The sequence below is a fragment of the Sapajus apella genome, unplaced genomic scaffold (assembly GCF_009761245.1).
Source record: "Sapajus apella isolate SASKATOON/1434 unplaced genomic scaffold, GSC_monkey_1.0 scaffold42, whole genome shotgun sequence".
Taxonomy (NCBI): Eukaryota; Metazoa; Chordata; class Mammalia; order Primates; family Cebidae; genus Sapajus; species Sapajus apella.
Window position 1 is genome coordinate 7,475,059 of NW_022436982.1, and position 17,028 is coordinate 7,492,086.

Below are 17,028 nucleotides of genomic sequence, written 5' to 3' on the forward strand. Positions count from 1 at the left end.
AACATGGATAGATCAGACATAACATTGAGTTGATGAAGCCAGATGCAAAAGAGAATATACAATATGATTGCATTTAAAGGAAGTTCAAAAATAGGCAAAACAAGGACTTCCACTCCAGCCAAGGTGGATTATTTAGGACAAGATTTATTCTTCCTGAAACAACCAATTTCAGACAAAGTATATGAAACGCTGGTTTTCAAGATATTAGACAGCAGGCAACAACAGGCAGTGATCTTTGAGAGATGCGAAAGAAAGGAGGTGAAGCCTGGAGAGAGATTCCCGATTGCAGTGCTCGGAGGAAGAATGCGCGTGAAGGTCTGCCGTTTCTCTAGTACAGGAGATGAAGTTGTGACTCTGGGAAGTCAAAGTAGTTAGAGTTCTCAAGGCCAAGTATTGGAGATGAGAGTTGGGCAGATAGAGAAATCTAAAGATTCTTGAGAAGGACTCCTTTGAGTCTTCAGCCAAATATTTATTGGTGCTTGCATGTAAGAGAAAGAACCATCCAAAAAGTTTAGTGAGAATAAATCTTTGGAGATTATTGTATGGCCAGACTGCCTCCTTTCCCCACCACCCAGAATATAAAACCTTGTAATTTACAGAGCAGTGGGTGGAGTACTAACTCAGAAGTTGCAAAATATTAGCCCTAGATCTGGCTCCACCTAATAAAGCTCAAAGCAAGACCTGAAATAATTCAACCGTTTCCAAATAACTGAACCACGCCCCAGAACAAAGCTCAAGACCATTTATAGAAAAAAATAGGCATCACCCTAAAGGTTAAAATATCTGGCTTTTAATAAAAATTAGCATGCATGGAAAGAAGCTGGAAAATACAACCCAGAATGAGGAGAAAAATCAATTAAACTGATACAGAAATGACACAGATGACATAATTAGTAGAAAAAGATATGAAAACAGAGATTCTAACCATATTGCATGTGTTCAAGAAGACAGAGGGAAGATTGAACATAAGTAGAGACATGAAAGATGTATAAAAGACCCCAAAGTAGGCAAAACTAATCTAAAGTGATAGAAGTCAGAATAATATTTAGTCTTGGGGAATATTAATGGTGGGGAACATGAGGCTGTCTTTTGAGATGCTGAAAATGTTTTATATCTTGATCTGGGTGGTTTTATATGTATATGCACATATGTAAAAATCCATTGAGCTCTGCATTTAAGATATGTGTGCTTTATGTAAGTTAAACCTCAAAATAAATTTCATGTTATCTGATGCTGTTTGCAAAGCAAGTCAGCTAATATGAGTAAATAGACTTTTTATTCCATTGGATGGAAGGAATTGGATGCATGTCCTCAAGAATATATAGTATAATTCCTATAGGAGACAGAGATTAGACACCATGGAGGAGCTAGAAACTATGTGCATAATAGTGACTTATCTGTCATTTTGGTTACTTTAGTGCCAACTGGTCATTGAAGACAGAACTCACATTAATTGCTCAACAAATGTTGTCGGTTACCCTTATCTCTTGCCAGTTTTTGTCCATGCTGGTATAAGATGCAGATACAAGGAAAGAAAACCAGTGATTTCTTTTTATGCATTTAGGAGAGAAGATATGACAAGAAGGTCTAGCATACTGAAAAAATGAGAGATCACCTCTTTTTTTCCCAGGAAGTCTGTACATGTGGTACAGAACAATTATGATCAGGCAAGTTTTCAAACCACATAAATCAATCTGCCACTCCCAAGAGGTAGAATATGTGAGGACAAAGAGGCAAGAATGGAGGGCGGGCTAGTCTCCATCTTTAAATGAGAGTCCACGCTGTCAAAAGAATTAGCTTTCTATTGTTTCTGTGTGTCTGCACCATCCCCAGCAAATACCAAATATAGGCTACTAAATAAACACTTGTCATTCTCAATAGATAATTCACATAGGATTTCCATTTCTGTGATTACCTGGAAAACTAAATAAGATTGTTTTAGATATTTCTTCTATAACCACTCATACAGATACTGCTTCTTAATTACAATGTGTCTCTCACCTAGAATTCCAGTAGGTCAAGTTATGGACCTGAGAGCAGGAAGTTAGGTTTCTTTCCTGTAAAGGAAGCACATGTTGGACGGAGAAATTTCTCACAGAGTGAGTTATTTTGAATACTGTCATTAATTAAAATAACAATGGTCACCCACAACCCCTTGAAGGTAGAGAAGCAGGTTTCCTGGCACCCTGAGTTTGATATTACTTTGTCACCATTGTTTTAGATGAATTGCCTGATAAGTTTTCACTGGAATGTTTTGCAGGAGGCTATCTCTGTGTACTGTGATTTTTGTACACTTGGCAGAAGAGCCATGTTAGTGGCCGAAAGGGGAAGAGATGAAAGCACCAGATGATTGTGTTGAAACTTTTTTCTCAGAATGTGGATAAGCCTTATCCTGGAAGCATGGGCAGTGGTCATAGCTGCAAATGCTGATTTTCCTGGGTACCTTTGGGAAATACTGTCACCCAATGCTAGGAGGGGAGATTTGTATGCCTCCAGTTTCATAGAACTCAACAGTGAAAATGTACCTGGTATATCACTGGTGACTCACTAGAGTCATTTGGATAGGATAAAAATAACATTGCAATAATGGAGATGTGTATTTCTCTAATTCTGCCCACTCCCAGCAACCCCTTTACCCCCCATTCTGTGGAAATCTTATCTCTATATTTTTCCTTACTCATTCAGGAAGTTCCCATGGTTATCTCTAGGTGGTCATGATGAAGATTTTTTTTTTTTTCAACTTGTCACATTGTGCCTAGCAGTTTTTCTCCTTTCCTGTTCTGGTTATCTAATATTAGTATCATGGAAGCTGTCATGGAGGATTGATTATATTGATGACACCATTTCATGGCCTCTCTGCCCTTTGCCCCGTAACATTGTAGGCTCCTCCCACTCTGACTGTGGGGGACTTGGCCGAGTGTCTTGCTTTGGCCAATGGGGCTTGTGAAAACGCTCGAATGATTTTTTTTCTTGTTCCTCTGCCTTTGCCATGAGAACATGCCAGACTAGTCTCCTGGAGGATTAGAGACTTTGAGGGACAAAGGCATCTCCTCTCAGCTAAGGCCATTCTGGGGTCCCCCTCAGACTGCAGAATGCAGATTGCTTGAGTGAGCCCAGCTAAGATCAGCCAAGTTTGGCCCATACCAGCAGAACTATTCAGTCAACTCACAGACTATTGAATGAAATAAATGCTAATCATTTTAAGCCACTGGAGTTTGTGGTTGTTTGTTATGCAATATTATTGCAGCAATAGATAACTGATATACCTGCTTGAGCCATGAATCCCTTTGAATCAGATGCACTTTTGTTTCTCTTTCCACTTTTGTGGCTCTGGCTCATAGCTCAGGTTACTGTTTGCTTTCTGAGTTCCTGCAGTCACAAGTGGGAAACACAGGCTTCAGTCTCCCCTTCCACACACTGCTCCATGTACCCTCATTGCTGCGTTATCTAGGAATCTCAGTTTTCAAAAACAGGAACTACCTCAAAAATAAAAATATAGAGAATCCTATGTTATATATCAGTTCTATGTTCTTATCACATAGAGTTTTCATATTATTTATTTTTGACTTTGCCATTTGTACCAGTTTCCTAGGGCTGCTGCTTCAAAGTACTATGAAATAAATAGGTGACTTGACACAGTAGAACTTTATCATCACATATAGGAAGTTAGAAGTTTGAAATCAAAGTGTTAGCAAAGCTATGCTTGCTTGCTTGCTTGCTTGCTTGCTTTCTCTCTTTCTTTTTTTGAGGCAGGGTCTGGCTCTGTCACCCAGGCTGGAGTGCAGTGGCACAATCTCAGCTCACTGCAGTCTCTGGCTCCCAGGCTCAAGCAATCCTCCCACCTGTACTCCCAAGTACCTGGGACTACAGGTGCACACCACCATGCCTGGCTAATTATTTTATTTTGGTAGAGACGGGATTTCACCACATTGCCCAGGCTGGTGTCTAACTGCTGAGCTCAAGTGATCCTTTTGGCTCAGCCTCCCGAAGTGTTGGCATTACAGGTGTGTGCCATCGCACCCAACAACACTGTGTTTTCTTGAAGGCGCTAGAGGAGAGTCTGTTTGTTTCTCTTACTTCCTGGTGTTGCTGGCAATTCTTGACATTAACTCCAGTCTCTGACTCCATCATCATAGGGTGTTTTCTCCTTCTCTCTTCATGATCATATAAGGACTCTAGTCATATTGGATTAAGACTGCTCTAGAATGACTTCGTTTTAACTAATTATGGATGCAATACTCTTATTTCCAAATAAGGTCACATTCTGAGGAACTGGGGTTAGGACTTCACATCTCTTTTGGGGAAACACATTTCAACCCATAATACCACTACTTTACTAATATTATAGCTTTTTGCATCTATTTTTTATAAGTAAACTTTGTCAATATTTGTCCTGTTCTTGTCTGGTTTTTTTTATCAGGTTGTTTAGCCTAATAAAAATAGTTTGAGAAATTTACCTTTTTTACTATTTTCTGAAAGTTTGCATTAAATAGGGATAATCTGTAACATAAAAGTTTAGTCATATTCATTTGCAAAGCAATTTGAGCCTATTATTTGAGAAGGGGAGGTGGTTTTTTGACTCTTGATTTAATTCTTTTAATGGCTACTGGTTTCTTCAGCTTTTCAGCTTCTTCCAGAGTCAATTTTTATAATTTATATACTGTTGAGAGAATTTATTGACATAAAGTTTGTATAGAGCACACTTGACATAAGTAACCCCATCTTAGAAAACGACTCTCTCTTACATTTCATAAGGCACTTTGCCAACAGGGACCAGATGTTTTGTGCAATCAATAAAGACTGCCTCCAACCAGACAAGGACATAACCAAGCACACTCTTCCACTATTAGTCCTCACCCCAGAGGCCCCTGTGGCCATGAAAAGAGCAGGACTACAGCAGCTTGAAATGGCTGTCTTAACAGGCTGTCACTGAAGATAAGCACCCAGGATCTGCCTACAAGGGATGTGCCCACACCAAAGACTCTTCCTTGCAAGGAGAACAGACAACTTGGGCCAGACCAGGATAATTTTTTTTTTGTTTACATCCCTATCCCTGGGATGGTTCATTAACCCTTTTTTCCTATCCCCTTTCTCTTAATGTTAAATGTTACTTAGTTTGTTGTGGAATGTTTAATCTATAACATTTATATATTGATTAAATATGTATATGTACATATGTATATATAAGTATATGTATGTATATGTAGGATTTTGTGGTTGTTCGTTATGCAGCATTATTGCAGCAATAGATAACTGATAGATAGGTAACTATTATATGTGGTTTTCCATGTTGACTGATTAGTTGAGTGGCTTGAGCCTGTGTGCCCGTGGCTCTGCCTACTGAATGAATGGAAAGTTTGCTAAGAAGAATGGCCTCCTTGGGAACTCCATATAGCTCATGGCTTTTATAATTGAGACAGCATTAACAAAAATTTGACATTGTAAAAAGACACAAATATGCATGGACCTGGTTATCTCTGACCTGCGGCACTCATGATAAAATTGTTTGTAGTATTCATTGAATGCTTTAAGAAATCTATATTTTTAATTATGCTCCCTTTTGGTCCTAAATTATTGATTTATTCTACCTATACAGTTTTTTTGTTTGGTTTCTGCTTATTTTGGTGATCAGTCTTACTATTAGTTTGTCTATTTTATTAGGATTTTCAAGTAATACTTTATTTAGCTTTATTCTGTTGTTCGTTTTCTAGCTTGTTGAGTTGAATGTTTAATTAATTTAATTTTAATCACTCCTTTTGCAGACAGGAGTGAATTTACCTCTGACTACTACTTTAGCCAAAGTATATAAATCTTGATAGGTGGTTCTTTCATGATCATTTAATTTTAGATGTTTAAGAATCACACTCTTTAGCCTATAAGTTGTTTATATGTGTTCTTTTTAAATTTCCCAAAATACCTTGGTTATTTAAAAAAGTAATAACTTTAAAAATTGTATTGTGGGCTGGGCATGGTGGCTTACACCTGTAATCCCGGCACTTTGACAGGTTGAGGTGAGCAGATCACCTGAGGTCAGGAGTTCAAGACCAGGCTGGCCAACATGCCAAAACCCCGTCTCTACTAAAAGTATAAAAAATTAATTAGCTGGGCATGGTGGCTTCGACCTGTAGTCCTAGCTACTCAGGAGGCTGAGGCAGGAGAATCTCCTGAACCTGGGAGGTAGAGGTTGCAGTGAGCTGAGATCACATCACTCACTGCAGCCTAGGTGACAGAACAAGACTCTGTCTAAAAAAAAAAAAAAAAAAATTGTACTCTGGTGAAATAATGTAGTAAGATAATTCTTCCTTAAGACTTATTGAGAATTTCTTTGTAAATGGATACATAGTAAATTTTTATGTATGCTGAAAATGAATGTTATTAATTATTCAATGTGGAATTCTATGTATCATTCTTAGAAGAATCTATATGCTACATCAGTTCTACATATTATATGTTTCTATAGTGAATACATTATAACCCACATTGCCAATTTTTCTTGCAATTTTGTTATTTATTGTACTTAATTTAGCAATATACTATTGGGTTCTTATGATTTTCATCTTCATGGTGAAGTTTTATTATTATGTAATGTCTTGCTTGATACATATTAATAATTTCATCTTTAAATTTTATTTTAGCTAATATCATTTCCCCTACCATTTTCCTTAAAAAATAAAACTCAAGGCTCTTTGTTTTTAACTGATTATTTTAACTTGTTTTCATCTGTTTTTGATATTACTAATATATTTGGAGTTGTTTCTACTGTATTCTTACAGTCTTTTAAATCAATATTTTAATGGACTATTACTGTTTTTTAGAGACAAGGGCTCACTATATTGCCCAGGCTGGTCTTTAACTCCTGGCCTGCAGTGATATTTCCTCTTCAGCCTCCCGAGTAACTGGGATTACTGGCACAAGCCACTGTGTCTGGCTATTAATAATTTTATTCCATTTTTCTACCTTGTTTAGATCAATCATATTTTCAGCATTTTATTTAATATTTTGGTTTCCTTTGCTGGGTTAGAAGCTACAGATTTTTAAATATATGTATTTAATGTGTCTTAAACACATAGTACATGTATATGTATTGAAAATATATAAACACATAATACATGTATATGCATTAAATAGACATTTGTATTATTTTAAAATATATTTATGGTATATGTTTTCTGAACTATTTAACACACCTTAACTATAAAGATTTAAAAAAATATATACAATCATTCATGTTGCTTTTCTGCTCCTTAGTAATGCTACAGAACTTTATGGTAACGTATGATAAAACTTTTATATTAGCACACTTTGAATACCTATTGAATAATCCTCACTTCTTCATTGTTGTTGTCTAGAGTTTTGGAGTAAGTTTATTTTGACACAAAATTTATTATTTTTAATAGTTAAAATTAACTAATTTTAACAACTTATTTATTAATTTCTGTGCACAGCATATTTCTTTTATTTCCCTTCCCACTGGGCTCCCTTTTCTTTTCATTGAAGTACTTTCTTTAGTAGTTTTAATGCAACAGACTTTGTAGAAACTACCTTAGTCTTTGTATAGATTAGTCTTCTATTGTTTTTTTTTTAAATGTGTAAAAATTCCTATTTATAACCAACAACATCAAAGCAACATTGATGTCAGAGCCCAAGTATGATACCGTAATAGTACCATTTTCAATTCTTATTAGAAAGATGCGATGGAAAAGTACCCCTTCTGAAGAATTTTTGTCCATTTCCACTAAGGCCTCAGCAATATCAGCCTATTAGAAAAGGCTGGTTTGCAAGTCAAATGGAGTCACTTGGCCAGCTGATTTCTGAACATGGGATGGTCCTGGTTGTTCAGTGTCTATGATGCCTCACAGAAGAGACTGGCAGGAAGTCCTTTGCTTGACTTATTTACTTGATGTTACCTTCTTGACGAGGTCTGCACCCCAATTACCAGGTGTAGGTTTCCCCCACCCCCCCCCAAAAAAAAGGAAAAAATGTCAATGAAGGAACATGAGTATCTGTGGGTGGGACAGCATGTCGGGTGATCAGGGCTCAGTCTTCATACACAGCTGCTTTCTGAGCCACGGAGTGGGATGAAATCCACGTTGCAGTCTCCTCCCCTCGAATCACCTTCTCCCACTGACTGAGATTATCCCTGCATGCTTTAAGGAGAGGCTCTGTGGGAGGGAGGATCTGGGTAAGCGTTGTATAGCAGGGAATGGCTACAGCATTGTAGAACTCAAGCTGGCCTTGTGGGACTTCATCCTTCTTGTCTCTGTCCATCATAGGAATAGGCTGTATTCCCAATTTCTTCATCATCCTCAGCCCAGAATTCTGTATATATATCTTTTGTAATCAATTTTGTAACAGGCCACAGTTTTGTCACAGAAGAAAGATCACAGGCAGTCATCATCAAACCAATTACGTGGTCTCTATGTGATTGATTATTAAGGTTTAGTGATCCGGCCTGGTACATCTCCTCCAAATGTTTCCTGTTTCCAAAGTATAAAGCAAGATCTGTGGCAATGATGGCTTTGTGGATGATCTCAAGCACCTGCTCATATTCACTGGAGCTCAGGGTGGAGAAGATATTGTGCCCTTCCACCTGGAGGATGGACACTGTCTGGGAGAAGCGGTGCTGCTCCATGGTGGAGGTGGAGTAGAGAGCTGCCAGAGGGTGGTCGAACCTCTGCAGGTAGCTGTTAGTAAAGCCCCTGTGGTCCAGGTCATGACACAGACACACAATCAGCAGTCCTTTGCGCTCAAGGTCTGTGAAAAGCCTGTGGTTCTGAAGTATGGTGTGTATGCAGTGCGCTACAGTGACCGCATACTTCCAGTTGTGATAGGGAACTCGCCGGTAGTTCTTCTAGACATAATAAAACGACACTTTTCAAGTTCAAAGCAGGATGTCCCACAGGACCGATGAACCATATAGACAAAAATCCCAGGCCGCATGTTTTCGAAAGGACCAATGTCAAAGTGGAATAATTCAATTTCTTTGCAGAGACGCATGGGAAGGGTGAATCGCATGAGGCCTTGCCACTCTTCTGCAGTGCAAATGCTGCGGTAGGACAGCTTTTCCATCGTTACCTGGTCAATGCACTCTGAGTGACGAATTCTATGATACATATTAGCACAGTGTAAAGCTAAAGCGTAATAGATGGCAAACATTTTAAAGTTGTCTGCCTCAGTTTTAGAGAAGGCCCTGCCACTTATTTTGTTGATCATTTGCACAACACCTATCACGCTTCGTCGGCTGACGATGGGCATGCACGGGATGTTCCGCGTGCTGTGGCCTGTGTGCAAGTCTACTTCCCTGTTAAAGCGTGGGTCTGCATAGGCATCTGGAATGTTCAGGACTTCCGCTGTTCTTGCTACATGGCCAGCAATTCCTTTCTCTACTGAAAATCTTATCTCTTTGGTCTTCTTGAAGACTGGTTTTCCTTCCTTTTCCTCTCCAGTATCAAAAAGGTGTGACTATAACTCCTTGTTCTTATGGTCTACCTGGAAAAGTGCACAATGATCGGCATTCACCAGGTTTTTTGTGTATATCATTATGCGTTCAAGTAGAGAATCTATTGCAACTATGTTATCAAAATGTGTTTTTGATACCTCGAGTAGAGAGTCCTTCAATTCAGTCTGTTTGGCAAGGGCTCTGCATATCTGCACCTGATGGCTACTGAAGCCCAGGCAAGATTTGCTGTTGCAACCTCTTGGTGACTAAGACAGAAGGCTTCTTTGCCCCAGTGCCGATACAGCTCAAGAATACCAATCAAGTCACCAACTGCAGTGACAATTGGTAAGCAAAGAACAGACTGGATGCGAGTCCCTGATTCCAGTCCAGTACCTCGTGGGAATCGTTCATTCCCAAGGATGCCTTCTACTAGCAGTGTTTTCCTGGACTTGGCCACATAAGCAGGGATGGTGGTGCCCTGGGTGACGGGCCCAGCAGGGATGCGGCAGGGTTTTCCTTCCTTTATCCTGGGTGCTGTGAATATGCACAGGTTATTATTGCCCTCTACAAGGAAATACAGTGCAAATCCATCAGCTTTTGTGGCTATTTTTATGATGCAGCTCAGTTCATAGAGGAGTAGCTGGTTGTCTCCTCCTGTGTCCAACTGTTGTTCTATGCAGCTGTTTAGTTCATATACAACTCCCTGCATATTCGTATCTTGGTACCTGCTGACTTCCTTCGGAGCCGATTCATCTTCTGATTTGTTGTTCTTCCTCTTCAGGCATTTCTCTACTCACTCTGCACTAACACTTTCAGATATAAATTCATCTAATATCTTGGGGTGAAGAGAAAGATATGCCTTCACTTTTTCTTTGGGAAAGCCTCCATCTCGGTACTGTGGCTGTGCACTTTCTGCACCATGTCCTCGGCCTCCTGCATGCTCTGAGTCAGCTGGGGCGAGTACTCTGCTGGGGCCAGCTCGCTGTCATAGGAGCCCAGGATGGCCCGCATGCCGTCCCGCTCCTGCCTCGCGCCACTGCCTCAGGCCTCGTCTCTAGTCTTCTATTGTTACTGATTAGACTTCTACTTTCAGGCTAATTGTCATTACCTTGTGGATCACTTTTTTTTCCAGTGGTGTTTAAAGATTTTCTTAATTTATCCTTCATGTTTTCTCTTGTCACTAGATGTATTAATGTAGGTTTGTTCATTCAGCCCTCACACTGTTAATCTTCCAATGTGATTCCTCTGCCATTCCCTTTCTTCTTCTTGAGCTCCAATTTGAATATTTAGATAAATGATGGATCCTCTTAATTGATGCCACGTCTTCTCACTCATATTTTTGATGTCTTCGTTTTACTCTGCAGCATTTGAGTTTATTTCCTTTGTGTCCTTTTTGCAATTTGCCGTAATTGTCTTTAACATTTATTTTATGTGAACTTTTAACCTCAGTAACCCTGTTTCCTTTAGCATTTCTGATGGGTTCTTTTATATATATATATATATTTGTTTCATTTCTAACTGTTTCTGTTTCATAATGTTTAGCTCTTAATGGATTTATTATTTCCTTTATATCTTCAAGAATGTAAAATATTATTTTAGCATTGTTTTGTAATTGCTCTATTACTGTCATTTTGTGGGCTGGGGAAAGAGTTAATAGCCTATCGTTGATTTTCTAGGTTCTCTGTCTTAGCATTAACTTTCTCATGTGTTTTGGAACTTTATGTACAGACTTAACTTGAGTTAGTATTTTTTATTTTTCTCTGTACTAGCCCCACCCTAAATAGGGATTTTTATGGTTTCCCTCACTGAATAGCTTGGGTCTCCAGTTCACCATCAGGCCTTATATTGATGACTTAGAGCTCATGTTCTATTGTGATATGAAGGATGTTACAAATGCAGTCTTTCTGGAGTGACCTCAAGATCCACCCACACATTTGGTGATTTTTTTAGATAACCTCATGGGACTCAGCATGTAGTTGTACTCATGGCTAAGGTGTGTTACTGCCAAAGGATACAGGACAGGATGAGCAAGGGCCAAAGAAACAGGGTGAGTCTGCAGTAATTCATGCACAAACCTTTTTATATCCTCTTATTCCACAAGGAGACACACATAACATGTTTCTTTCTCCAGTAGTAAAAAAATGCAGAAAGCTGTGGGTGATATTTCTGCCCTGGGAAGCCCTTTAGAGACTCAGTGTTTGTATGAGGTTTCTAAGGCTGTGTATTAGTCCATTTTCACCTTGCTATATAGATACTATCTGACACTGTAATTTATAAATAATAAAGGTTTAATTGACTAATAGTTTTGCATGGCTGGGAGGCCAATCATGGTGGAAGGTAAAGGAGAAGCAAGCACCTTCTTCACAAAGCGGCAGAAGAGAGAGGTGAGAGGATGCAGGGGAAATGCCGCGCACTTGTTGAACAACCAGATCTCATGAGAGCTCACTGACTATCATGAGAGCAGCATGAGGGAAACCACCCCATGGTTCAATCACCTCCCACCAAATCTCTCCCTCAACATGTGGGGATTACAATTTGAGATAAGATTGGGTGGGGACACACAGCCAAACTATATCAGGCTGCCATAACAAATAACCATAATTTTGATGGCATAAAACAAGAGAAATCTATTCTCTCCCAGTTCCAGAGGCCAGAAGTCTGAATTAAGGTGTTGATTGTTGATTACTGCGGGAGGATTTGAGGGGGAAGCCATTCTATGCCTCTCTCCTAGCTTCTGGTGGCTGCCAGCATTCCTCAGTTTTCACTGGCTTGTTGACACATCACTCCATTTCCTGTATCTATCTTCATAAGGTCTTTATGATGTTCTCTTTGTTTCAATTATCTGCCTATCTCTTATAGTAATACCCATCATTAGATTTAGGGTCCACCTTAAATCCAGGGTAATCTCATCTCAAAATACATTTGCAAATAGCATTTTTCCAAATAAACCACATTTACAGGTTGTGGGGGTTGGAACTTGGACATGAATTTGAGGGACCACTGTTCTATCTACTATAGTATCAAAGGGTTTTACTGGGAGCTGATCACAAAGGCATCCTCTGCCTTAGAATGTACTAAAATTCCAAACTCTGAGAAAAAAAGTGCGGGTGTTCACTATAAATTATGCTGTTTATATAAATAGTCTAGGCACAATGAGCCTCCCATATTAGTCAGGGAATTGTTTGTCAAGTCACAGATGCCAGCTAAAGACCAATCTTGCCAGCAGGCCTTTCTAAAGATAGAAGCCTCAGGCCTGTCATATTAGCTTGTTTCTCTTTACCCTTACCCAGGGCATTTCTACAGCAAAATTATTATAAGGACTCCACAGTGCAGTGACCACCTGCAGTATTAGCGTCAGTCATGTCCTCCAGGGGTTCTGAATTCACTAGTTAACCATAATCCTGTTAAACATAAACATCTATATTAGAAAGCCTAGTGGCTTCCACAAGAGATGTGTCCTCCCTCAACTTACAGCTTTTGGCAGGAACCGTAAGTTATGAGTGCAATTAGTGCCGGTATTATAGAGCCAACTAGCAGCTCAATTTAAGCTATTTTCATTAGAGAATAAACCGTTTTCCATGGCCACCTGTATGTAACTCATGCAAGCCATCCAGCATCCATGATGTTTTTACAGTTTGTTGCCCCACTGAAGGGTGTTCTAAATCTTCAACCATCCCAGAATCTAAGTCCCGTTCATTGAGCAGAGAGATGTCATCTGATTTCAGTTTGACACAGTGAGTGCTAAAGTTGAAACAGCCCATACATAGCATATAATATCAGGTTTCACTTTAGAGTTGGAACCAGACAAGTAGAATCTTGAATTCATGATTCCCCAAATGTCAGTGACTTTTCTTCTGTGGTAGGAAACTTAAGACACTGCAGGGTCAAACATCTGCATACAAAGTCCAAGAAACAAGGCTTTCCTCAGATCCTTTTTTAAAAACTGATTTGAGTCCAAATTGACCCACTCTATGCATATTAGGCTGGAAAATCATCAGCCATTTCATTTCAACAACAGCTCATTAGCAAACTAAAACAGCTTTCAAAACTACAAAAGTATATTTCCATCTGGAGATTGCCTTTGTTTTCATCTTTTTTGCTTTTTTCAGAGGCTCCAATGGGCAAAACCATAGCAAAAATCCTCAGTTATGGAGATTTGCTCTGTTTCCGATACTCAAAGTGTTTAAATTTCAATATACCTACCCGTGCATGGCAAAAAGCTAGGGAACTGTGCACCACGAATATTTTTTTCTTTGCAGCTTTCCCTGATCAGAATAATCCCCCTATAAGTTTTATGAAATTATGGGCAAAATACATTTTTTAAACCAATTGTACATAGATAAAATAGCCACAAAATTCAAGGCCATTAAAAAAATCTTTTTTTTTAAATGGCAAATTTTACTCCAAGCCTTTTCAGTGAATTCAGCGTTTATAGGGTAAAAATCACGGTGACTAGGATTCCAGCTGAAATACAAGATGGAGGGTGCTGCAGTTTAGGCTTGAGAAAGGGCTTCAGTGGTTCTCTCACTTTTTTATTTGGAGGAGAAAGCAACTAAGTTAATTTTTATTGCTGACCCATTCAGAGCTCATCTGAGGGACTACTCGGGCCTTTTTTACTTTCCCTTGGAAGAGAGCACAAAAAACAAAGTCACCGTGGGGACTTGTCTATTTTCCTCATTTTAGTTAGCATGGACAAAAGAAGCCAGTGGATCCAATGAGCCAACTCTCCTGGGCTTGAATCTATCATTTTCAAATCCATAGTTAACTTTTACCTCTCACAAAAGATAGCATCTCAGCTACTGTTATGTCCCATGGGCAATGGCATAATCCCCTAGGGACCAAGACTCCTTCATTTTCTGCCCTTTTCTCCAAAACCACACTATAGCCATATTCCAGTTGGAGTTGTTCTGATAAATCCCATAGCCACTACAGTTTTAAAGACCCTCAAGGTCACACACAATCGGAGGTTCTTTAGTGGCACTTACGCAACTCAGCATGTAGTTGGGACTCATGGCTAAGGTTTGTTATAGTGAAAATATGACAGGTTCATCATGGGAAAAAGACCCAAGTGGATTCTGGAGAAATGCATGCACAGACTTCCTCACTTCCTCATACTCTTTTCCTCCAATAAGGAAACATACCAGATGAGTGGGTGTTCATTTTTTTTCCAGCAGCAAAAACTACAAATATGTATATAATATTTCTGCCCAGGGGAGCCTAGAGGATCAGAGTTCAAAACTTTTTTAGGAGAGCTGATTGTGAAGGCACCTTCTGCTTATCACATACCCAAATTCCAGGCTCCCAGAAGGAAACAGACATTAACCACAAATCACATTGTTTGGACAAACAGCCCAGGTATGGGTAGCTGCCCTTATTGTTAGGGCATGATCTGAGTCCCATGATCTGGCATCCCAGATGCCAGCCAAGGGCCAACCTTGCAAGTAGGACCTTCTCAGTTGGCAGCCTCAAATCTGCTATGTTAACTCTTCTTCACACAATTGCTGAGTCAGGAAGTGGGTTGGCCCAGATCATACCTAGGATGTTGTATTTGCCTCAACTTTCCTTATCCTTTTTGGTTATGAAGCTGTGTTATATAGAACATAGCCCAACTCAGCACAGTATGCCTTTTTAAAGCCTCTTGTCATTGCAAGGGAATCCTACCATAGCTGTTTGAGAGAGACCAGCTCAGGTCCCTTGTGGAACATGAAGGAGTGGGGGTTTTCTTTGAACTCCTGTCTGCCTCTGAGAGACAGCAGACCACGAGCCCAGATGATCTGTAGTTTCAGCCCCACTTACTACTTGTGTTCTAGTTTATTTTCTCCTCAACAGATATGACTATGTATTTTCAATTTTCTTTTTAAAAATGTTATTTATCATTGCTATTTGTTTGGAACAACGTATGGTGGGGAAAGGAGGCTTAGACTGCAAACTTACAATGCCATCTTAGCCAGAACGGGCTCTTTCACTTTTTTACACATCACTGCAACTTTTTCCAGGATCCAGGGCTGAGCCGGTGGGGCTTGTCTGGCCTGGTGGATAACTTTAGTGACAGGTATAGTGCTTTATTCAACATTGCCTTTCAACTGTGTTTCTGTCCTATTGTCCTTGTGTCTCTTGACTCTCTTCCTTTAGGACTAATTATGGCTCATGAGACTCATTAGTGGGCCTGCCTTGTACTGTTGTTTCTGAGGGGTAACCTCGGCTTAGGTGCTCAAGCCAAGATTCTTCTACTACTCAAGGATTTTGGTTAAAACATATGACACAGAATGAAACAACAAAATCAGAGTTTGGGCAGCCTACCATTTTCCAAAAGCCTACCTATTCACTGCAGGGAAAGACTAGTAGCTAAAATGTAAGGCAACTCCTATATCCCATGACCCATGTATTATATTTCTTCAGTGAAAGAATTTTTACTTTTTACCTGTAGCCATTTCAACACACTACATTGCTTCATATTATTGTTATGAATACATATCTCTCATTTGTGTTTTTATTTTCATTTTTGGTTAAGAAAGGCTGCAAAGCAAAGTGTATGGGAGCAACTTATATTTAAACTCCAATTCAAGTTCAGAGTGAGAATTATTTCCTGTGTGTATATCTTCAGAAACATGCTTCAGTCTGACAAGATGATTTTGAACTTTGGTTCTGTCATCTTTGTGTCATCTGAAATTCTGCCAGGTTTGCCAATCTTAGGTGTCAAATTGATTTGAAATTGCTAGCATATTGTAAATAACACAACTAAAAGGGTGTTTCCATGTGGTTTGCCTCAAATATTTTCTTCAAAATATAGAAATATCATTGTTGATCCTTGGTCATATATTCTGTTTAAAACATATCTTAAAAGTTTGAAACCTTAAAAAGAAGCTGTTCCTGCCACTTCTTTGTGTTTTAACCATAGCTCCATTCACTTTCAGGGCATGAGCACACCTCTGACTTTTTAGATGCACAAACATTGTAAAATTCAAAATTATGAATATGTATTTTTCAATGGTATTTATCCATGAAAAATAGGATTATAATATGCTGTTTATTTAATCCTCCAAAAGTGAATAAAATTTATGTCTAGTCCAGACTTTTGCTGGGCGTTGGCTGTAAGAATTAGGTTTACTAAAAACACAAGGTGGTAATAGAAATTACCCTCTTAAGCCAAAATAGACAAATGGCATCTAATTAAACTAAAGAGCTTCTGCACAGCAAAAGAAAATGTCATCAGAGTGAACAGGCAACCTACAGAATGAGAGAAAATGTTTGCACTCTACCCATCTGACAAAGGTCTAATATCCAGAATCTACAAAGAATGTAAACAAATTTACAAGAAAAAAACAAGCCCATCAAAAAGTGAGCAAAAGATAGGAACAGAAACTTCTCCAAAGAAGACATTTATGTAGCCAACAAACATATGAAAAAAAAGCTCATCATCACTGGTCATTAGAGAAATGCAAAACAAAACCACAATGAGGTACCATCTCACGCCAGTTAGAATGGTGATCATTAAAAAATCAGGAAACAACAGATGCTGGAGAGGATGTAGAAAAATAGGAACACTTTTACACTGTTCATGGGAGTGTAAATTAGTTCAACCATTGTGG

At 39.1% G+C, this 17,028-nt stretch overlaps 1 pseudogene; it reads right to left on the reverse strand.

The window, feature by feature from the left end:
• Positions 1-7,711: 7,711 nt before the first annotated feature.
• On the reverse strand, positions 7,712-10,251 carry LOC116565940 (annotated as a pseudogene).
• Positions 10,252-17,028: the final 6,777 nt, after the last annotated feature.